The sequence below is a fragment of the Anastrepha ludens genome, chromosome 5 (genome assembly GCF_028408465.1).
Source record: "Anastrepha ludens isolate Willacy chromosome 5, idAnaLude1.1, whole genome shotgun sequence".
In the NCBI taxonomy this organism is placed as follows: domain Eukaryota; kingdom Metazoa; phylum Arthropoda; class Insecta; order Diptera; family Tephritidae; genus Anastrepha; species Anastrepha ludens.
In genome coordinates this window covers 38,108,268-38,132,682 of record NC_071501.1, presented here as the reverse complement: position 1 = coordinate 38,132,682, position 24,415 = coordinate 38,108,268, and the positions used below count along the sequence as shown (strand labels likewise).

Here is a 24,415-nt window from a genome sequence, read left to right as displayed (position 1 = left end):
CAAACCACCAAAGCCGATTTGCTATTATCCTTTCTAGAACCTTAGCGAAGCATATGTTTAAAGATATCGGTCTGTATGATTTTGCTTGTGTTTTATCTGACTTTGGTTTTGGTATTGGTATAATAATGCTGTGTTTGAAGGACTGCGGGATAATTTTGTTATGAAGAATCGCGTTGAATAAATTTAAAAGGCGCTTTTTAAAAATTTCAGGAGAGTTTCGCATCATTGGATATGTTATCCTATCTAAGCCTGGAGTTTTTCCTTTTAGCTTAGTTAGTGCAGATATCATTTCCAGATGATTTATATCTTGTTCTAATATATTCGCATCTCTACAGGGTTGTGCATACACTTGAGATTGTAAGGTCGCTCTTTTCCTGTTTTGAAAGCTACTTGGAAAATTTTGGTCCGAAGCTGAATTGCTCCAGTATTTAGCCAGCTCATTAGCGATATCTTTTGGATCTGTGTGAGATTGATTGGGATTGTTTAGGGACTGTAGGCAATGTATACCGTGGGGGAGTTTGTATCCACAAAAGCGTCGTATAGTCATCCAAATTTTCTTTGTGGGGGTGCTAGGACTAATTTCTGCTGTCAACTTTTGTATCGAACATTGTTTGGAGGTTTTAATTTCTCGTTTAAAGGCAGATTTTGCTTTTTTATACTCAATTAAATTTAGTTCAGTCATGTTCGATCTGAATATATGAAACCGCCTGTTTTTCTCAGCTTTTAATTTACCTAAGTTATGATTCCACCACGGCACTGATCTTTGTTTTTTATTATTTAAAGTTTTTGGTATAGATTCATTAGCAGACTGTAGAATAATTTTCCTAAGGTTGGTTGCTTCTGCATTAACATTACGGCTGATAGGTCGGGTTGACTCGAACTGTCTACATTTCTTTTCAAATAGTTCCCAGTTTGCAAGATCAGTTTTGAATGAAGTCTTACTTGCTGCGTTCGGTTGGTTAATAGGTGGGAAGAGAGAAATGAAAATTGGGAAGTGGTCGCTTCCGTTTAAATCATTGTGAGTCCTCCAATCAGCGTGAACGGCAAGATCGGGGGTACAGAGAGTCAGGTCTATGTGCGTGAGTGTATTGTGTGTGGAAAAGTGTGTTGGTGATTTGTCGTTTAGTAGAACGAAGTGAGATTGATTAATAAAATTTGACAAGATGTTGCCCTTCCGGTTGTTGACGCGTGAACCCCAGCTTTGGTGCCAACAATTAAAGTCGCCAGTGATAATGCCTGAGTGATTAGTTTGATTAAATACAGTTTCTAGGTTGCGGTAATGAAGATTGTAAGATGGGCGACAATAGGCTGACGTGATTCTGAATTTTTTTGTTGAGTGTATTTCTAAAGTAATGTTGTCAAAGTCCTTTTCAGTTTGAATTATTTCGTGTTGTATAGATTTATGTATCAGTATAGCTACACCACCGTATGATGGGTTTGAGTTGAATGAATACAAAAGGAAGTTGTTTGGAATTGGGACGTTTTGGAATTGTGTCGGAATGTGGCTTTCTTGGATAGAAATAATTTTAGGTTTATAATTATTAATAAGAATTAGCAGTTCATTATAATTATTAATATATCCGTTTATGTTCCATTGTATGATAAGTAGTGTCATGATAAATTGTATGAATGAGTTTATCTAAGTATATATGTATGTGTATAAGTATAAATGTATAATAGAATCTAAGATATAAATTGAGTAACTAAGTTATTGATCTGTAGACATTGATTCTGATGAATCAGAATCGATATCTGCAATAGGTAATGTTGAATCGCAATCTTGCTTAGAATTTCCCTTCAACTTGTTGATTTTTTTTAACATGGCTTTTGTTCTGTTAGAAATGTTTTTAGGGTAGATTTTAGTTTTATTATCTTTTGTTATTTGTTGCAAAGAGCTTTTAGTTAAAAAGTTACTATTGAGTATATCTGAGTAGTCTGTTTGCTCTCTCGGTTTGATACATGCTGGTTGTGTTGGTTGAGATGTGTATGGTGGATTCGAAGAGTTGAGTGGGAGTGTGGATTTACTGCTGTTGCTGGAATTTGGTATTATACTGTTTACTGAGGTGGTTTCTGCTATCATTCGTGAGAGTGTTGGAGAGTGTGGTGAATCTGCGCTCTTGTTATAGGTAATTGGTGGGTTTGTTTTTGCTAACTTTGATGCGTATGTTGCTGTGTTGAGTGGGTGACGTTCTTCGTATGTGGCTATCGCTCTCCGCCTATCGACTTTCTCTAGTGTGATGATCGCTTGGATTTCTTTCTCTTTTATGAATACCGGACATTTCTTATCAAGTGCATTGTGGTCAGCATTTTCTGATCCATTGTTGGTACAACTAACGCAAGCTGATGGGTCAGTGCACTTATCATTAGTTTCGCGGTCAATGTGAGAAGTTTTGGCGCAATTTGCGCATATTTTAGTGTTATTGCAAATTTTTGCTGAGTGACCATATTTTAAACAGTTCATGCATCTTAGTGGGAGAGGGATGTAGGGTCTTATTTTTATTTTCTCATATCCGATCAAAATGTGATTTGGTAGTATGGAGTTGTCGAATGTCAGAATAAGTAAGCCTGTTTCGACTAGAATGCTGTCAACCTTTTTCTTGATTTTCCTTACTTCGCTTACTCCTTGGTTTTTTAGTTCGTTTCTTATTGTTTCTTCTGATATACCTATTAATTCACGGGAGAAGATGACACCTTTTGATTGATTGAGGGTATTGTGTTCACATACTTCCACTTTAATATATGGGGATAGGGCAGACAGTTTTATTAATTTGCATGCTTGTACAAATGTTTTTGTTTTGATTAGAATACTTCCATTCCTCAATTTCTTGCACATTTCAACTTCGCCACCACATACTGAGTCAATGACCTTTTTAATAAGAAAAGGGGACACTTTTGAGAGAGATTCCGCGCTTTCGATTCTGTTAATTATCAAGTATTTAGGAGTTTTTGAATTACTGGTTAATAATTTATTTTGATTAGTTTGGTACGAGAGCTGTTCTACAGCTTTGTCTCGATCAGGAGGATCAGCCATTTGGTTAAAGTTTGTTGATTCGTTATATTTACTTGGGTTTTCACTCAAAGAAGCGATAATGTGTATATTAGTAAGTGCCGGCAAGTTACACGAGAAAACCGAATGAACTTTTCCGCGTGGGAGTTAGGCGTATACTGACCAAACTAGAGTTATTTTCAGATGTTTGGGCCTCTTGACAATAATGTGTCCGTTTTCTGATCAAGAAAGTGAAAATTTAGTTGTGTGAGGGGAAAATTATCGCCGGCTGAAAAATTGACTATTCAACATAAATCAATATCTAATTCGAAATACTCTGAGGTCCAAATGGAGAAGTAATTTGTATAGATCCAATCAAGCCTTGGCATTTTAACAACTTTATGCAAAACTCTCATGAAGCTGGGGCAATGATAGTCAGGAATCGATGTTCTTGAACTGAGTTGCATGCTTTCACTCACAACTGCACGCATTTTTGTCAGGGTGCACCATATGGCGGCGGGAACTACAATTGTTATCCAAGATAACAACGATAAGTCACGTAAACTTGCATACGGACGGCGTCTTGGCGAAATTTGCAATATTTTTAACACGCAAGTCTGTTACAGACTGACAATCAAGATTGCCAGTGCGTAAGAGCTGTCTGTGCGAAAACTAATACCAGTTAAAAAGGAAACTTTTCTATGCGCCACTCTACGAGTATGATTTGCATCAATCATTTCCAGCTCACTTTTATAGTTCTTCCTTTTTGCAAATAAGCAGCGGAATTTAGTTCTTTTCAAAAGTATTTTTCTATGCAAATCATTAAAGTGGATTTAAAATCAGTCAATGCAAGTGAAAATGCGATGTATGCAAATGCGCATCCTGAAAAGTAGTCAAGTGGCTGCTAAAAGATAGAAAGACATTAAAATGAAAAGGTAAAACTAACAAAAGGTACTTTGACAATTTAGTTGTGCAACAAATTGTTGCATGCCATCACATTTGCTTTGGTACTTGGTTTTTATGTTAGCAATGAATGCTTTGCTTATTTTTGCATCTGGTTAGTTTTCGAAAGGGTATTCATTTTATATGTCAGTGCAGTGGTAAGAGGTGTAAGGAGGAGTACAAAAATTGCTTTTGTCTGGCAGCATCTACAATTGATCCACCTACGATCGCGACTTTAAAATCGACAGACTGTTTTAATAAGGATAATGGGAATCGATAAATTCTTAAACTTGATGTTGTATTGCGGATGAAGCCGTCACTCATTCCTGATAGGTAGGAAACCTTTGTAGAAGTACTGCGGAGGTAGGTAAGTATGTAATATGGTTGACACTCCCGAAGTAGCACTAAAGCGTTGTTTTGATACCATTATAAGACCGCCAACAGGCAGATATCTAAAGCCAGCCTGGGCATCCTCTGGTAGCTGTGGTAGCTTTGACATGCAGAAGGTAAACAAGTGAGGTGAGAGGAACATTCTTCAGAGAGTCGGAATGAGTTTCGAGAGTATACAGCAGTGAAGAGAGGATACAGTTGGGAATAGAGGATACTATCCATCATTCTTAAGACCTTTCTTTCTACAAAAGGAAATGAAACTGGTTTTGCCCTGCCTTACACTGTTGTTTTAGCGACCTTACACCATTTCGTGTTACTATGATGCAATAAAATGTAAAAAAGCGTGCGAAAGTGTAGACATTTTAGTAAAATACAGGCATCATTTACCTTATTTGTTGTCTATTATCTGCCAGCGTACCACCCTTGAAGGTCAAGTGCGTCACAGATGGTAAATATATCTCCATTTGAAAAACCCGAAATTAGACAAAAAAGCAAAGGAAAATGACATACAGGACAAAATATCCTCTTCGTCAGTAAAGAAAAGTCAAAAAATTCGGATATGGATTCCTTACCCAGATTTTTAACAAATTTTCTTTATAATAAGCTTAAAAGCGATCTCTATAAATCATATTTTATATCTAATCTTTTGTATTGATGAAGGTAAACGCAATAATAAAAATAAATGATGGCACTTATAAAATATTAAAAATTTCCACTTGCTACTGACAATCACAATTTACCTTACCTCAAATTATACTTTCGCTTTAAAATCCGCATGCAGTGTCACATATAATACGCACGCACACATACACGCAATATCTGTTGTCATGTGAACTCGACAAATTGTTGTAACAACATATTTTATGCTCACCATCGCAACAAGCGGAAATAAATTTACGCCACCACAATGCAATGCCTGTCTCATTAGCTTATGAAATCCCACTGTCAACATATAATGGCATTATGTGCAGCAGCATGCAACAATTACTTATGCACGCATAAAAACATATATTTATGCCTAGCAGAAAAAACTTACTTTGAACTCTCAACTACAAACAAAGAAGCTGGCTTGAAATTAGTTTCATTTGAGCAATTGCAAGTCAGTTTGGATATGATATCTTTGATATGATTGGGCAGTTTGATATCTACATTATTTAGCTCGAAAATCGTCTGCAATCCATCTCATCAGAATGTGATCATTTGGTGAATGCCTATTGGTTGAAATTGATTTCGTCTGATAACAGGGGCTGACTGAACCTTATTTCAATGAAGTTTGTCACATTATCAAAATGTTTTTTTTTTTTTTTCTTACAATGAATGTTGACAAAGGAGTTGGTGATGAAGCCCTTTTCTGGTGGACGCCTTTCATTCAATTCAAAGGAGTTTGTTTCCTTAGAGGTCCTTTATTTCTCAACGTCTTTCCTTGAAAGGACCTAAATAGCAGAGTGTTGCAAATAAATGACAAGGATGTCAATGTATGCACGATTAGATTGTCTTATCCAGACAAGAAAAACTAACTAACTTGCGTAACCTCCATTCATTCTCACATTGGCAAAGCATATGCGAGCCCACGGAATGTCACATCACAATTACTTTCGCATGGAACCAGAATGCTTAATTCGGAATGACATATGGGCAGACCAAATGTTCGTTTAAGAACAACCCGTTTCGCTTTTTATATTAAAGTTATCAGCTTTCTCTAAGCCATATTAGTAGTGTAGCTTGTTCATTCCCAAAACAACAAAGATTGGCATGTGAATCTTAGTCATCTCTTGCAAGAGAGATTATCTATGAGACTAAAGCAACTTGGGCGGTAAACCCCTCCCAACTCTCCAAGTCAGAAGGACTGCATGGAATTATACAATTGATGTTACAGCAGTCAATAGGAACGATAAACATGGCAGCCGACCAAGGGCTGCCGCCCCAGTAAACTAGCCCTGTCTAGTGAACAGTATAAATATATGCTTAGTTAAGTTCTTTAGGAAATCCCTATCTTGAGGGTATATCATGGAGGCTAGTCAGGGTGATCTTTATTCCCAAAGCAAGGCAAGTGGGCCATTATATTCCAAAAAAATTCCGACCAATTAGTCCCTCTTTATTTTTACTCAAAACATTAGAAAGACTGATTGATCTACCTATCATAAGCACTCTTAATACCGAGAACTTCAGCAATGCACAACATGCTTACCATAAGGGTAAGCCTGTAGAGACAGCACTGTACAAAGTGGTTGGAATAATAGAGAAATCTCATAAAAATAAAAAATTATCTATAGTGGCTTTTCTGGATATCAAAGGAGGGTTCATCAATGTTGATGTGAAATCGATAAATTCACCATTGACGAACATAGGTACGAGCGGGAAGATTATTCGATGCATAGACAATATGTTATCTAAAAGAGTAATCACCTCAAACTTAGGTATTACAAGTTTAGGAAAAATAGTTACCAGAGAAACGTCACATGCGGTTTTATCTCGCCGTTACTGTAAAATCTAGTCTTAAGGAAATTGCTTATTAACAAGAGCAGGAAAAGGATCAAGATACCTAGTTGCATATACGGATTCCTGATGACTGGGAAGTTTCTTTCGACTATCAGCGGGCTCATGCAATCAGTGTTAAAGGAACTTTCTAAGTGGGCGACCTCAAACGGTCTAATGATTAACCTAGCCAGGACCAAACTAGTTCAGTTCACTAGAAGATATAAGATACCGAGTTTTCAGTTACCGTCAATAGATGAAGTAACTCTACCCCTATCGAACGAAGCCAAGTATCTTGGCATAATTCTGGGCTCAAATCTTTCTTGGAAAAGGAACACCGAGAAAAGCATGAAGAAAGGTGGTAGTGTGCTCTTTGTCTGTAGGAGGACATTTGGTAAAAAATGGGGTCTGAAACCACTGGGCGTACAATACGATCATCAGACCCATTTTGACTTATGGAGCTTTCGTGTGGTGGGAGGTGATGCAGACCCAATCCTAGCTAAAGAATCTCATAGAAGTCCGACGGTTAGCTTATGTAGGAATAACAGATGCACTCCCATCGGCGCCTCAGTCGTCATTCATACATACATACTCTACCCATTGATATATATGTTAAGGGGATAGCGGTTAAATCTGCTTCCAGGATTAAAGCAGTAGGCATACTAACAGAAAGCACGCGCGGTCATTCATCAGCTCTACTCTCTGTGGAACACTTGCAAGACGCATGGAAAATAATCTATCTGGTTGCCAAGATAGATCAGAGCAAGGACTATAAAATACGAATAGCCGACAGCGAGAATAGACACTTTCTTTGGTCACCGGCCACTCTGAAGTGGAGGGAAATGGAAGAGCGGATGAGTGTGCAAGAAAAGGCTGTGAGCCTGACCTTCAGCGAGTGCTAGAGCACATAAGCATTCCTGTAAACGAACTAAACACTGTGATTGACTTGAGCGTAACCGCGGACACCAATAGGAGGTGGTCTCTGACTACTAACTACAGGGCCACCAAAATGCTCTGGCCAAAACTGAATCTTAAAAGGATAGGTCAACTACCAGTGTTCTAACAATTATTATAACGGATCACTGCCATACTGGAGTCCCAGCTAGTAGAATGGGGATATCTCACAATGACTTCTGCACGAGTTCTGAATATCTTGCACCTCAAAGAAACCGTGCCAAATATCTTGTCAATTATTTTTGTGAAGGCCCGGGAAATTTGCAAAATGTCCCACTAGAGGGACTAGTTACCTTCTTAAAAAGATCTAAGTGGCTTAAGCAACTTAGTTAGAGGTATCACACTGGCTTAGACAAACAATCTAGCCAACCTAACCTAACCTAATCGTCTTTTTCGACAGAATTAGCTTATCCCCGGAATTTTTAATCTCATGTCCGTTTGGACGTTATATGGACGTATTTCTCAGTACACTCGATTCTGGATCTATTGGCTAAAGTCAGAACCTACAAGGCCGCAAAGTAATTACAAGTAAATTTATTATAAGGGCTCACACATACTCCATATGAATAAATTGAAACCTTGACGAAATACGACAAATACTTAGTCTTTCTGTGTTCAATAAGGCGTTTGAACTATTGGCATATTCAGAAAAACTGGCCCAATCAATCCTATTTAAAACATAGCCGAATTGTGGTAAAAGTAATCGATGACTTGCTGGCGAATTGCCACATAAGTTTTACAGCTGATTCTAGTAAAAAAAACTGCTATGTAGTACTACCACTAGTCCAAATTCCAATCCACGAGTATACACTAGCTTGAAACCAGTATTTTCCCTACAAATGCACGCATCCTCGGTTACATACAAGGAAGTACGCGACACGCAATATCCGGTGCAATTTAAATTGCTAACACAATAATGCGACGTTAAGTGAGCGCGAATGTGTGTGCAATGCGGTCAGAGAAATTATGTGGCATGCCACAAAAGAGTTTGATTGCATAGTTGGACTGGTTAGATTGTCGGTGGGTATAGTGGAAGTGGCAGCAAAGTCAGTTGCATTGCACGCAGGGCTCATATAAATCCTCGTTGTTTGAGTTCAATGCATTTGTAGTGAACTTGCTGGATTTTCTAGGGCAACGCTGCTCGCGGTGACAAATAGGAATGGAAACATTGCATGGTAGACGGGAATATGTACTCGTATACATAAATACATATATATACTTGCAGAGAAAAGAAGTTGTTAGCTAATTAGGAATGACGAAAAACGAATTGCATATCTTAAATTTGGATGATATCATTAGTTCTTGAATGCAATTCTTATACTTGCGGCCATTAGACTAAATTTTTTTAAGGTTAAGTTGATCTATATATACTGAACAGAAATCGATCACATCATTTAGCTTAGATTAAGCAGATTTAACTAACGCATGCAACTTTGAAATAATTCTCTCTGCAGCTACAGAGATCCGCTTTGATATCCAGGAAATAAAGTTTTCTACAATTATATCCCCAAATCTTATAAAGAAACACAGCCTAGACTATCTAAATTCTCGACTATTTACATATATTTTCCTATAACTCCAAATGGAGCATAGAGTGTCAAACGATTCGTTAGCGATTTAGATTCAAATAAGTAGGTTGCTAGCCCGCTTGTCTCAGCTTGGTTATATATGAAAACTACCTACACATCCAAGGAAGTGTTGGTCCGCGGGCGGTATTTTATTTTCCACTCACCCTACATATCTCACGACGCGACCAAAGGGAGGCAGGCAACTCCTCACCACAAACGAGAGTAGGTGTAGAAATTTTCCAGAAATTTTTAGCATATAATTCGAAACATGGAGGGCTTTCGCACAAACTATGTTGAATGGATTTTTCCTCTAACTCATTAATAAAGCTTCCGTGGAAATTGGCCTAGTCTAGTCTCCCGTTATTATTACCACCATGAAGAGTCGTGTGTTAATTATTTCTCGGTGAGTATTAAATTTTTCGTACGAGGTGTTCACAATGGTTCCACAGCAGTTTTTAGCTGCTCAAATGTAAAATGAAAAATCTTTATTTATTCTTGTAAATCAATTTCATCCCCTTCAAAATAATCCCCTCTCGATGAAATACACCTATGCCAACCATTTTTCCAATCCCCGAAACATGCCAAATAGTCCATTTCCGGTATAGCCATCAGCACCTTCTTCGATTCAGCTTTTATCTCCTCAATCGACTCGAAACGCGTTCCCCGGAGTGGTCTCTTGAGTTTTGGGAATAGCCAGAAGTCACACGGAGCCAAATCAGGCGAATACGGTGGTTGCGGAACGATATGCGTGGAATTTTTGGCGAAATGGTCACGAAGAACGAGTGCAGTGTGAGACGGTGCATTATCGTGATGCAAAAACCAAGAGTTGTTGGCCCATAATTCTGGTCTTTTCAGACGAATTGCTTCACGTAAACGACGCATAATGCTCAAATAATATTCCATATTAACAGTTTGGCCAGGTGGAAGGAATTCATAGTGCACCACACCACGAAAATCGAAAAAAACTGTCATCATGACCTTTATTTTTGAACGACTTTGACGTGCTCTTTTCGGTCTGGCCCAAATGGTCTTTCAAAATGGTTTTCACAGATCCTTCTGATATTCCGATCATATCAGTAAGGTCTTTAACAGTCAACCGACGATTTTTGAGCACTAACTCCTTCACTTTATTGACGTGTTGGTCATCTGTTGACGTCGATGGTTGTCCGGAGCGCTCCAAGTCATCAACACGTTCTCGACCCTCTTTGAAGTCTTTGTACCACTTATAAATATTTTTCTGCGACATGGTCGAATCACCAAATGCCTTTTGCAACATGCTAAACGTTTCCGCAGCCGAAATTTCATTCCGCAAACAAAATTTGATGGCACTTCTCTGCTCAATCAAATCAGACATTGTAAAAATCGAAAAATGCTCTCTTGGTCGTTTGGTAAACACAAGCGTAAATATATTACTGATAATGACATTCACATGAAAGTTGGCCCAGATGTTATTAACAGTGCTGCCAACTCATGAAAAAAATAACTAGAGCGAAGTTTTAAGCCCGCGAAGTTTGACAAATAAATTCACCTTTTTGCCCACAGTAGTATAATTAGGGTATGCGTAATGACGAATTCTATAGATAGTTCGAAGAGAAACTGTAGAGAAAGTTGGAAATGAGTTTTGATCGTGTGCATTTTTAAATGAAAAAATTACCTTTTCGTCAAATTTAATTTTCTTTGGTCGTTCCTTGACTGCCTTATTCACCTTTTCTCAAAAAATTTCCATAAAAAATATCCAAGAATGACACAATATTGCGCTCATTACAGTGTGCGCGACGTCACACTAGCTTAGTTGAGCAGTAATGCCAATCCTTTACTGTTCGCTCTAAATTTAGTGCCTTTTTGTAAACAAAATGTGAAAATGTTTGAGCTTGGTTACCAAAATTGTAACTGAAAAAAATTTGAGTAACTAAAAAAAACTAAGCTAAAAAACGCCACTATTAGAACTTTTAAGTGCTATTCAAAATTTGTTGATTATTATAAAATTTGATGTTTTGAAAGTGCAAATCTCATTTTTGGATCCTTTTGAGGTTATGTAAGAGTATTGGATCTACTTCTCTCATCTCTTCTTAACATTTAAAAACTTTAAAAAGCCTTTAAATTTACTGAATAAGAATTCAAGCTATAGAGGTGTAATTATAGTAAAAAGAACACACAAAAAATATCAGATAATTCTGAAGAAACTATAACAACATTTTTGAAAAAGGATTACCTTATCTTGTACATAACCTCAAATATAGCAAAAAATATTTTTCGCTATTTTTTAAAAAGATTCTCTCAGCATAAGTTTTAAGTACAAGAATGGATTTTTAAATCCCGTTTTACAGTTTATTAAACATTTATTAAAAAAATACACATATCAAACACATTTTTTCAAGTATACAAAGGTTTTTAAGTAATTCAATAAAAAGTTGGTGTTTTTTTTTTTTTTTTAGATGGGCATTTTAGTGCTTTTTTATTACCAAAACTAAACAAAATTGCAGTTGCAAGAGAGAGATTTGACTGCTCGACGGAGAAGAAGAGGAACAAACTTTGAAAGGATATTTAAATAAAGCGAACAAATGTCAGACACAAATAAAGCAGGTCACAGACGGGATACAAACCGAAACAACCGGTTGAAACCCATTTCGCCACAGAAGTGTAGATTTGTTAAAAGTTTAAATTTCACGTTGTCCGTTGTGAATTTAGAACGCCAAAAAAAAATGATTACCATGTATTGTACTTATTTGCGTATGAAAAGAAAGGAAGAGAGGAAGAGGAAAAAAGTCATACAATTTGGGTGAGTCAAAGGCGAGACGATTACTCGCATATACATTTTTTTTCATACTTTCTTTATTTCACACGAAACTTACAAGTGTGCATATGACCGGACAAATGGCAACATTAAGTAAAACATTTATTGAGGAACTTATAGATTTGATCAAAAGCCAGACGTCATTATAGAAAAATAAAAGCGATATATAATATATAAGAACAGAAATGTGAAATTAATATAGTGGTAAATTTTTTAGAAAGAAGTAGACAAAAACGCTACATAGAAAGTGTGAAAAAAAATAAATTCAAATGCGAAAATTCATGTCACCCTTTAAATCATTCCTGCCCCCCCCCTGAATAACTTTTTTTTCCTTCTCCTCTGCTCCCTTCTTTTCAGGTGCAAATAAATACAACGCATGGACATCATATTTTTCCCGCATTCCATGTTCCCTTTGGATGGTGACAGTATTCTAACTGAGACACCATTCACTAGAAATATGTATTCCTTACGAGCGTTTGTTAGAATATTTAAATGGTGCCCTTACAATGCCCGGAAATTCCGCTCACATTCAAAAGTGTTCGTAAAATTGATATTTAAAGGAAAAACTACAATTTTAGAAAAATTGGGATGAAATCTTTACTGCGGCGGGCGAATTCCTTAGGGAAGGGTACAATAAAAAGAGGTTTAGGAAACTCATTACCCTCCTAAGTATAAACTGAGAATGCTCACACGCATTCTCACATTCCATTGCAAATTACGCAGTCATCTGCACAGGATTACGATATGGTCTACCGACTCTTGTCGTTTCTGAAACCAATCCCCGGACAGTCCAATACACCTTCTCCTTGAATATGGCGCTATAGCGCGGAAAAGGTTGAGCCATTCCTCAAGAAATAGGCCAAGGTAAAAGTGGTATTCATTCCCAAAGAAGAAAAATCACACATACGAGACCGAAAGACAACAGGCCGATTAGCCTCCTATTAAAATCCTCACGGTTGCTGGATGTGCATATCAAAGAAAGATTAGTCGAAATCTATCAGGGAAGCAATCACCTCACCATACAAACAGCGAACGCAAATCAGCGGAGACAGCGCTTTACTCGCTGGCCGACACAATTGAGAAATCATTTCACTATAAGAAATATACTCTTGCTGCCTTTTTGGACATTGAGAGTGCCTTCAATAGCGTATATCCGGAAGAAGAAGAAATGAAAAACAAATATTTTTTGAACAGGTAAATTGATAAATGCTTAGGTTAGAAACTTATTTCCGATCTATGGTTTCTTCTATGGTTTCTTCCTCTGAGCATTATTTACCAAAAGTACCAGAGAATTTGTCAAAATATTTTCGTTGGAACAATTTGACCCACCCTAGCATGTGCAGATATGTTCATAGAACACTTTACTTCACGAAAATTCTGTGAGAAGTTTTTGTCTTTACTCGAAAAAGTGGAATTTTTCTTCACAAAAGTTTTAAGTATATCCAATTTTTTCATTGATACTACGAGTATGAGGTGCGCAACTAAGTTCTCGCTGTTTTTTTTTTTTTTGAGGAAAATACAACTATATTCTGAAAAAAATGGTTACAAGTGAATCACTGAAAGTATTGCCCAGCTAGGCTACTATTTTTTCCCATCTTTCTAGTAGATCTCGTATACCGTCGCGGTAAAACTGTTCATGTTTTGAGTCTGTCCACGGATCAAGCCATTTTTTGATGTCTTTACTGATGTCTTTACTGGTCAGCTAGACCATGACCATGTGCCATCGATCAGGTGATAATCGGACGGCACAATATCTATATTCTCCAGCCGGGTGGGGTAGGATTTCCCATTTCAGTGTTTCTAGGTAGGTTTTAACGGGTTTGGCAACGTGAGGCCGAGCGTTGTCATGCTGTAAAATCACTTTTTCAGACCTCTACGCGTATTGCGCCCGCTTCTCGCGCAGTGCTCGGCTCAATCGCATCAATTGAAGTCGATACCGATCCCCAGTGATGGTTTCGCTTGGTTTTAACAGTTCATAATAAATAACACTAATTTGGTCCCACCAAATACATAGCATAACCTTCGCCCGCTTCTCGCGCAGTGCTCGGCTCAATCGCATCAATTGAAGTCGATACCGATCCCCAGTGATGGTTTCGCTTGGTTTTAACAGTTCATAATAAATAACACTAATTTGGTCCCACCAAGTACATAGCATAACCTTCGCAGCGTGAATATTCGGCCGAGGCGACGACGAAGAAGCATGACCGGGCAGTCGCCCATGACTTTCTTTTCTTTGGATTATTACTGTAATGAATCCATTTTTCATCACCCGTCACGATGCGATGAAGAAAACCCTTCCTGTTTTGCCACTGGAGCAGTTGTTCACAGGCGAAAAAACGACATTCAACATCACTTGGTTTTAACTCATAAGGAACCCAAGTCCCCTGTTTCTGAATCATTCCCAAAGCATGCAATCGCTCGGAAATGGATTGGCGGGTAACTCCTAACACTGAAGCAAGCTCTTCATGCGTTTGACACGGATCCTTACTGAGCAATGCCTCCAATTCAGCGTTTCACCTAAAGGAGCATCTCTATAAACTTTTTGTTGTACTCGATGCGCTTCAGCCGCCGTTTTTTTCGAATGAAAGAGGAAAATCAACACTCTCAGCACAAAATTACTAATGTGTCGAAGCAGTTTGATTACAAACAGCAGGAACTTAGTTGCGCACCTAATCCTATGAATTGTTTCTTTTTTGGTTTTTTCTTCACCAAACCCTAATCGCTTTGTTAGTCCGTTGACAGCACGCCAACAAAGTGCTCAAATTAAAAAAAAACTGATACAAGCGGATCTGTAGCTTCCATCACATTGGCGTGATGTGCCAACGAGTGACAGGCATAACAGTAAACTAAACAAGTGAGTGGCTACAAACAAATATGGCATAGTCTTTTAGAGGAAAGTGACATTTTATAAGCAAAAGGGTTTGCTTGCTTGCTTTTTCGCAAGTCGCTTTATGTTTCTCTTCCTGCTCTGGTGTTTTGGTATTTTGGTGTTTTTTTCCTCTTTCTTATTTTTGCCGCATTCATTGCATTATTTTCCTAGTGGCGCTCATCACTCGATGTTTGTTTGCTTGTTACGATTTCGTTTAAATTATGTCACGGAAATATGTCCTCCCTTTATTTCGGTTAAATCTGTTATGTTGCGAATTTGTAAGAGATAGGGAAATACCCACGAAAAATTGCAACTGGAACATGCAACATTAAAGCAACACAAAAAATAGTTATCAGCAACAATAGGGCCGACAACAATAGTGTTTGTATCTGCTAACAAGTAACAAATCTTTACAATATACGGCGGCAAATTGCTATGCAAGTCACCAGCAGACAGTCGTAGATGCACAAACAAGTATGCCATGCGAATTTAAGTTTATTTTTTAATAAAAAAATTAATTTTTTTTTTATTTCACGTTATATGAGTAACAATCGGGAAATGTAATATTTTTTAAGGACTACGAAAAATGGATGAACATTAATCAATTATATTTTATTTTAGTCATCCAATTAAAAATAATTTAAGCTTTTTACTTTACTTATTTGATTTTGATGTCGAAAATGTAATATTTTCTACAGTCTACAAAGAAAGAATATTAGAGAAATATCTTAGAGATACTTTAAATCGCCATTGCCAAACAGATTGGTCGCGGTCCAAATGTTGTGGATCTTTACGTGAGGCCAAGCAATGCCTCCAATGGTAAGAGCTACAAAACCAGAACTACATACGATGACTTCGACACCGAAGCAAACCCGGAAAATCTTTTGGATTGCACCAAACTCCACCCGTCTATAAGCAAAAATTAAAGAAATTGCAAATATTGCAGACTGAAAATCTAGCGTTTGAAGGGCTACTCTCAAAACGCCAAAATTGAAGCAGAAAATATTACAAAAAAAACCATCTTCGAATATATTTCGCAAAGAACGCTGTCACGATTTTGCAAGAATCGATATTGCTTGTAGTTCTGTTACAAATAGCGATCCTGGTGAATGGAAAAATTTAGTTTTTAAGGACGAAAACAAGTTCAATCTGGGTGGGCCGAATAGATATAATTGCTATTTCCATGACTTAAGAAAGAAGGAAAATTACCTGTGCTACAGCTGGTCTGAAATTTCATTTGAATTTATACAAACCCATCCATCAACGTGTTTACGAAGTAATTTATAAACAAGGTGGCAACACAAACTATAAGCTTTAAAAAATAAATGTAAAAAATTTAAATTTCCTATAATTATTATTTTTCCTTATTTGGGTAATAACTTTATTGAAGTGAACCAATAATTCAAGCACAATATTACAGCTGCTGAAGTTTTACTGCTGCGAAATATCGTTAGCTAGAATAATATTTTAACGAATGTTTATTTTCGAGCAAATTGAAGTCTTCACTTGAATTATCAGAAAATCTTGATTACTAGGTCAAATACGGTTGCTTTAATAACTATTTTATTGCATAAAAATGATTGTCTCTATTCAAGTGAATCGGACTGTAGCATTAATTTTGAAATATTGGAAGCATAATTAGTTCGAAGCACCCCCTACCAGAAGATATCCTGATTTCGTAAGCTTTGATAAGGAAAATTGAAATTAATTTTTCCGAGTAATGATGGGGAGTCAATTGTGGGGTAAATTAACAAATCAAAAACGAAAAAATGGAAGAGAATAGTCCTTCTACTATCTAGGGAATTTAAGTATGTAAATCAGCAAGTGCATACGTATATATGATGACTAAGACTTTCTGGACACGTCGAAGTCTACTAATACGAAACGTATAATATGGCCTCCAAACAATCACAGCATATTCTAGCTGAAATAAAACGTCGAGTAAAAGCGAGAACAGAATATGGTTTTACAATGTACAGGGTCCGGCAGGGTCGAAATGCACGGGCATCAACTGTTTGTTAGTTGACTAAATTACAGTCCAGAGTATTGTTTACAAGCGCGAGGAAGCATTTTGCCGAGAGTAAACGCGAAACGTAATAGTGTGATTGCATTATATTTGGCTGGAAAATCACAACCAGCGATTGTTCTTGAGATCGAGCACCTCAAAGTAAATAAAGATTTTGTTTATCGCACTATTACTCGTTACAATGATACTGGTAGCATCGCGAAACGTCATGGAGGTTGTCATCAAAAAACTGCAATGTCACATGAAATGGTTCAAAAAGTGAAGAAGTGACTTGAGCGAAATCCCCGACGCAGTGCCAATCAAATGACGAAGGAACTGAAAATATCTGACCATAGCATCCGTCGCATACTGAAAAATGAACTCAAGGTCAAGCCGTACAAGATTCAAAAGACGCATGATCTCACACCAAAGCAGCAACAAATCAGACTTGAGAGAGGGAAGGAGTTGCTTCGCTTGGCCCAAGCCGAAAGCGGTAAATTTCTGAACATAGTGTTTTCTGACGAGAAATTATTTCAAATTGAGCAATTCGCGATAAGGTTTATTTGACCAACAGTTCATACTATAATTTGAGTCATCGATTGACCACCAGGAGGCAGAATACGCCATAGATAATGATTTGGGCCGCTGTAACCGCAGATGGGCGTTCTCTAATCGTTTTCGTCGAGTCTGGCATCAAAGTATTTATATGCGAAATATTATCAAGAAAGTATTCTGGAGGTTGCTTTGAAGCCACGGGCAGACAAACATTTCGGTTTCAGACCATGGACATTTCAACAGGACTCGACACATTCTCACAAAGCTCAAGCGAAACAAGAATGACTAAAAAACAACGTTCCGAACTTCATAACGTCCACATAATGGCTCTTAAATTCACCAGACGCGAATCCGATGGATTATTTTTTTTCGGCCATTTTGGAGATCAAAGTCCGATCTAAAGGATTCACCAGTCTCGAGGCGCTAAAACAAGCCATTATCCGCGAGTGGGTTAAAATACCTGCAAGTCACATTCCGGCAGCATGCGATTCGTTTCTGGACCGGCTCAATACCAAAGTCAAACTAAGAGGTTGTCATATCGAGCAAAAGTAAATTGATTCATTATTTTGTATTATTTTCGCACAATTTTAACTTTGAATAGAATAAAAGTACTTTTCCAGGCTAAATGTATGGCCTTTTCAATTGGTTACACTTCGAGTGCTGGATAAAAATTAGAGCAGCCATTATACTTTCCTGGGCGCTTACACTCTTTTAGCGTGCCTCTTGATGTGGAGGGACCTACAGTTTAAAGGCGACTGCGAACGGCAGATATTTTTTATGAGGAGTGTTTTCATGGCAGAAATATACAGAGATTTGCCACTGCCTGCCGAAATTGTTACGAACGCACAATCGCACCCATCTTATTTAGGCTCCAGGACAAAGATTATAGCTGGAAGCGAAGTAGCGGACATATAGGCCAGAGATGTTGCGATGCCTTTAGCAATAGGAGCCGAGGCCTTCCTTGCTATGGGACAACACACCATCAAGTAGAAGTTTAGAAGTGAAGAGCTAAGGTTAAGGGAGGTTAGCTGGTACCAAATTATGAGGCTGCGCTAGCCGAAATCCTTACTGAGGGAGTACAATCAAAAAAGGTTTAGGAAACTCATAACCCTCCCTAAGTATAAACTCACGCGCATTCTCACACACCATTGCAAATTACGCAGTCATCTGCACAGGATGGGCTACGGTAAAAGTGGTATTCATTCCCAAAGAAGAAAAATCACACATACGAGACTGAAGGACAACAGGCCGATTAGCCTATTGCTGAATGTGCATATCAGAAAAAGATTAGCAATAAGCTATCGGAAAAGCAATCGCTTTCTGCAGCAAACACTTAAGGCAAATCAGCGGAGACAGCGTTTCACTTGCTGGCCGACACATTTGAGAAATCACTTCACTATAAGAAATATACTCTTGCTGCCTTTTTGGACATTGAGAGTGCCTTCAATAGCGTATATCCGGAAGCAGTTACAAGATCGGCAAATGCAGTGGGAGTAAATGTTAGGCTAGTCTCGTTTGTAGAACGAATGCTAATCGATCGGACCATAAGCGCAGATTTGGGAAAACATCCATTAAGAAATATCCGGTCAGGGACACACCCCAGGGTGGAGTAATCTCTCCACTTCTGTGGAAGCTGTCTGTGAATAATATTCTCCATTTGAAGAAATCTTGGATCTCCAACTTGAAAAAATGAGAGGAAAGATAATTGCTTACAGCGATGATATTGTAATAGCAACCTCGTGTAAACATCTTCCAACATTGTGTGGTCTACAACAAGGATCTCTCAACAGACTATCACTTTGGTGTAAAAGTCGATTATTCGAAGTAAGTCCGGAGAAAACGCATCTGATACTGTTTAGCAGGAAGCATAAAACACTTTTTCAAACAAATATCCCAGGAGGAAAACGTCTTAGAGTAATAGAAAGGGCTAAATATCTAAGCCTTGTACTGGATATGAAATCGGTGGCTCACAGTTAGAGTACGCAAAGCAATGACGGCCTTGTACTCCTGCGAAAGGCTAATTGGGAGATGTTGAGCGTTGAAACACAAAGTAATTAGGCCAATTCTCTACCGAGGTATTATAGTATGGCGGAATGCCTTTGAGAAGGGTGTGAACGTTAAAAGATTTGGCAAAGTTCACAGACTCCCAACTGTTCTCATGACCGGTGCAATGCTAACTACACCATCGAAGGCTTTATATGCGACATTAAACCTCCTTTCAGTATATCTGCAGTATAGAAAACAATTAAGGCACTTACGGGAGCACATGCGTATGTTATAAAATCGCATTGTTGAATTGAAACTATAAAATAAATTTGTTTCTTTACAGTAATTTAAAAAATACAGAATTAAGGCCCAAAATAAATTCCTATACAGAGTTTTAATGCCCAGATTATTAATTATACAGTTTTTACATAATCTTAAAACTACAAAATTATGATCCAATGGAATTTAATTTGCTTAGAATTGATTTATTTAATTTTTAATTTGTTCCATAATTTTTTTAAAACAAAATATTCTAATGCAGAATTTAGGACCGCTTCCATGGTAGCTAATGTCGACTTAAAATGGGCAAAAAAAACAGCAGGAGCAAAGATTGCTTAAGCAGGTCTTTATTTTCGACCGCGATATGCTATTGAGCACAGATTTAGATCTATGTTTGGAATATAAGTCCAATTGGTTGATATTGGCCATACTCGCAGTTTAGCATAAGTACTTGAAAGAATATGTTCGTGATATCCGCGAAGTTGTATTTATTATCCGTCTGGAAAAACTCATTGAAAGTAGAAGAACTTGCAACATCTATAAATGAAATTTCCACTTTATAGTACTGGAAATCTTAAGCGAGCCACTTGTAATAAAGTCAATTTTTCATACTTACCAGTTTTAAATGCTGCACCAGTTAATTGAACGAGTTAATATTTACCAGCTGAAAAAAGAAAAATTAAATAAAATTAAATTCAAATTTGATACGATTATAGGAGTATGCATAAATTACAAAATATAATTATTTATCGGGTGTTTTTTCTAGCTGCATGAGAACTATAGATATCGATAACTACGGTTTGAAAGCTGACAATGGCAAACCGGAAACGGACGGAATGGCAAATTCTAGAAACTTACTTTCAAAAAATATAAAATAAATCTGTTCGCGAAATTAATATTTATATTCATTTTATATTTCCGTATTTATTTCGGAATGGGAAAAGAGCTCCTGTTACGGTGAATGGAGAACGCTATCGAGCCATTCTCACTAACTGAAATTTTGTTAAAATTATTAAATTAGTTAGCGAAATATCAACGATATTTGGTTCCAACAAGACGGCGCAATAGGCCATACAGCGCGCTTAGTAATCGATTTATTGGACTGATCGAATGGACCACGAAACTATCCAAGTTTCCATATTCAAAAAATAAATTCCTTGAATTGTCTATCAGATTATAGTAAACAAAATTAATTCCAACAACTGTTTCTGTATAGTAATATCACTTTAAGTTCGCAAGCTCTTAAAAACACCTTATACAAAACCTCGTCGACCGTACGAAATTCAGTAATTTTTCACTTAATTTTAGACTCACTATTTTTCGACTATCTACATAAATACTTTTGTATGGTGATGGCGCCTACATGCAAATATATAGTAAACACATACTTATAAGCAAATATAACATACATATATGTACATATATACATATTTTCCATTATCTAGTGAATCCAGTCTAAACGTTACTCATACAACCACGGGTCAAGAATTTTTATTTGACACTGTTTACACAGTATTCATTCTGAGTTAAATAAAAAAAAATTAAAAGTATTTTAATATGAAAACGCACATAGCTAATTTTGGTAGCCTAACGTTATATTTGCATTTATAAATATGCATTTGTATGCGCCTTTCTTAGTGAAACGTAACGCAGCCAACTAGTCATGGACAACAGTCTGCACTTTTCAACTTATAGCCGCCCAAGGGTTGGCTTGTTTAATTGGCTATTTTATACAAAAAACAAAATAAAAATATTCCAGACTTCAAAAGCCTCTGAAGTGTAAGCGTCTAAGAGTGAGCCAGCAGTGCATGAATTAAAGTACATAAATTTATATATGGGCATATTTGTTTGCATGCAGTTCAGACGCACAACCACACGTTTTTTTGGTGGTTTGTACAAAATCCGCCCATAAATTAAAAATATAAAATACTTTATTCATAAAATTGAGAAAAACTTAGAAAAAATTCCTATCAAAGCTCAAACTTTGTCTGATTTGGTACCAATTCATGCGCATGGAAGTTTTCCATAATATCCCCCTTAGCGGTCCCCTATAATCGTTGGGCCGATTGTGGGATGCCAGTGTTCGAATAGCGACTGGTCTATTTATTAAAATTGTTAAAAATGCAAGTTGGTTGCTTATTGCTATTCAGTGTATTTTTTCCCATGGAGTGCAAGGAGTGAAATCGATGACAGTAGGAAAAGCTACAGAAGGAGCGCTATTGATGGTCGGATGGCAAAGATGTTACGAAGAGTAAGCCAAAGGCCGTGCGACGTACAAACTTATACCAAATTTCAAATGGTGAATGAATAGGAAGCATGCCGATATTGATTATTACCTAGCCCAGATATTCACTGAACGCGAATGCTTCTAGAAATACCTACACCGTTTCCAACTGACTGATAGTTCTTTTCGCCAAAGTTACTTGGCTACAGTTGAGAGTGCAGAACACCCGACTTTTCTTTACAAACGTTTTAGTCAAGAACGAGCAGTGCTGAAGAAGGCATTCGAACATTCGCTGTCTCACACAAGATTTGTAGTGAATATGAGCTCGCCCATCGCTAAATGGGGCGCCGCAAAAATGTTCGCGACTAAAGTCATGAGGCTTAACCACATACACTGGGAGAGGAAGGCCCAGAAATGACAGCAGCAGTTGCAACTTCAAGAGCAACAAGAATTGCAGCAGCAGTAGAAGCAGCTTCGAAGTGGAGATGAACTGTCTTAGACAAACCGACGAGATATACACACGATTGAGTTAATCACTCTCTACAGTATTAAACACAAGCTAAGACACTAATTTGTAAGTATCGGACTCCTGCTTATGAATGCCGTAGGAGGAGTGGATCCTACTTATGTCGTACGCTCGCAAGAGTGGAACCTGGACGCATGTTCAATATAAATAAACACGGCTCCACCTCGAAGATATGCTAACGCGGTTCTAGGGTGGAAAAATGCCGAAGAGTAGTGTTAGTCCTAACATGTCCCACATACCAATGGTGCTGCGGCATCTTTGATAATGTTTTTGATTTTTGATTCCAATCTCATTACCAAAGAAAAAACAAACAACAAAGGGTAATTTTTCCCGAAAAGAGGTACCCGAGTATTCAGCAACATTCGGCCTCATTGAATAGAAATTTTGTTTGTGGTATTGGCTTAGTTGGAAGTTAGGCTTTCCTTTATCTCACAATGTGATTAAATTACAATATAAAAAGTACTCTTTACTAAATAAATAGTTCAGAATCTCTAAAAAAAGTCAAGTCTTTGTTCCTTTCAGTAATGTCCGGGCTCGAAACCGCTGGTTCAATCGACCACGTTTTTTCTGTCGTCCCTCGACAGGTAATTACAACCCCCCAAATGTATTTCTGACAAGGAGAAGCTCCTCATAAAAAGTTATCTGCTGTTCGGAGTCGACGTAAAACTGCAGGTCTCTGGAGGCAGAAAAGATCAAGACGCACGCAATATAGAAGGAGGAGCTCAGCAATAGATGTAAGCGCTAATTATAGGTATAATTTACTATATATTTATACAGAAGTAAAAGATAATCGAGTATGGAGCGTATAAACTTCTATACGTGATGTTTAGTAGGCTAATTACGGAGTAGTTCATATAAAGAAAAACAACAACTAAAAACGAAATACCGGGGCTTTATGTGACTACAAATACAAACACAAGTATATGTTTATCTTTCACACATAAGCAAATGTAAGCAACGGATGTTTATATGATATTTAGAAAGCGAAAGCCGTAAATGACAAAGCAGGGCAGTGTGCAAACATCATATACGAATAAGCATTCTAACGGGCGATGTGCTTACCGAAACAAGTATACAAAAGGCAAGTGTAGCACGTACAATGTAGGATGAGCAGACTTTCTATGCCAACGACAAGAAGGCATATGACAAAGTTCACAAAAGCAGGATCACCTTCAAATAAGGTGATCAACCCTTTACCAGAAGTTAGTCTACTATGTAGTATTATGATACGAGTTTTATTTAAAACGGTAAATCTATTGTAAGTTGAATCGAAAAAAATGTATTATCTTCATTGCCGGAAAAACTAGTGAAATTAAAATGGAATTTAAAAATAGTAACGTATTGAAGGAAGCCGCCATGGATTTCGTGCGGTAAAGATTTGTGTAGTATGCGTCACTGCGTTTATCAAAAAAAAACCATTAAAAATAATTTTCCAAGCACTTTTCTCTATTTTCATGGTAAATCGGCATAAGAACTTTGTGCTTCTTTCGTTTTATAGACATAATTTCTTTAGCAATTCTATATTATATAAAAAATCGAGAAACATTTATTAAAAATTATTAAAATAATTTTTTTTACTATATAACTTTTTTTGCTAAATAAAAAAATGGTGTTGGGCAGTGGAAGTCTTTATTTCAACCTTTGCGTAATCCATTGCTGGTTTGCTTGTATAGTGCCAGCTGCCTAGTTTACAAGTGCCAAATATGGTTGGCGTACGACATCATTTGTACAAATTATGAATCTTTCGATAGGATGATTAATTTTGTGCCACCTTGTAATTTAGCAGCACATCCTTCTTGGCTGTCATTTTTATCACACATATTTCATTCAAGTTGAATTTCCATCGTAATAAAGGGTTTTCC

The 24,415-nt window shown here is 37.3% G+C and overlaps 1 protein-coding gene across 1 annotated transcript in view; it reads right to left on the bottom strand.

Annotated features, from left to right (window-relative positions):
- LOC128864012 (short neuropeptide F) overlaps nt 1-20,473 on the bottom strand; it is a 133,785-nt gene extending 113,312 nt beyond the window's left edge. The window contains exon 1 of the mRNA XM_054103478.1: nt 20,420-20,473. The gene's annotated coding sequence lies outside the window, so the exon portion shown is untranslated. The remainder of the gene's footprint in view (nt 1-20,419) is intronic.
- Nucleotides 20,474-24,415: the final 3,942 nt, after the last annotated feature.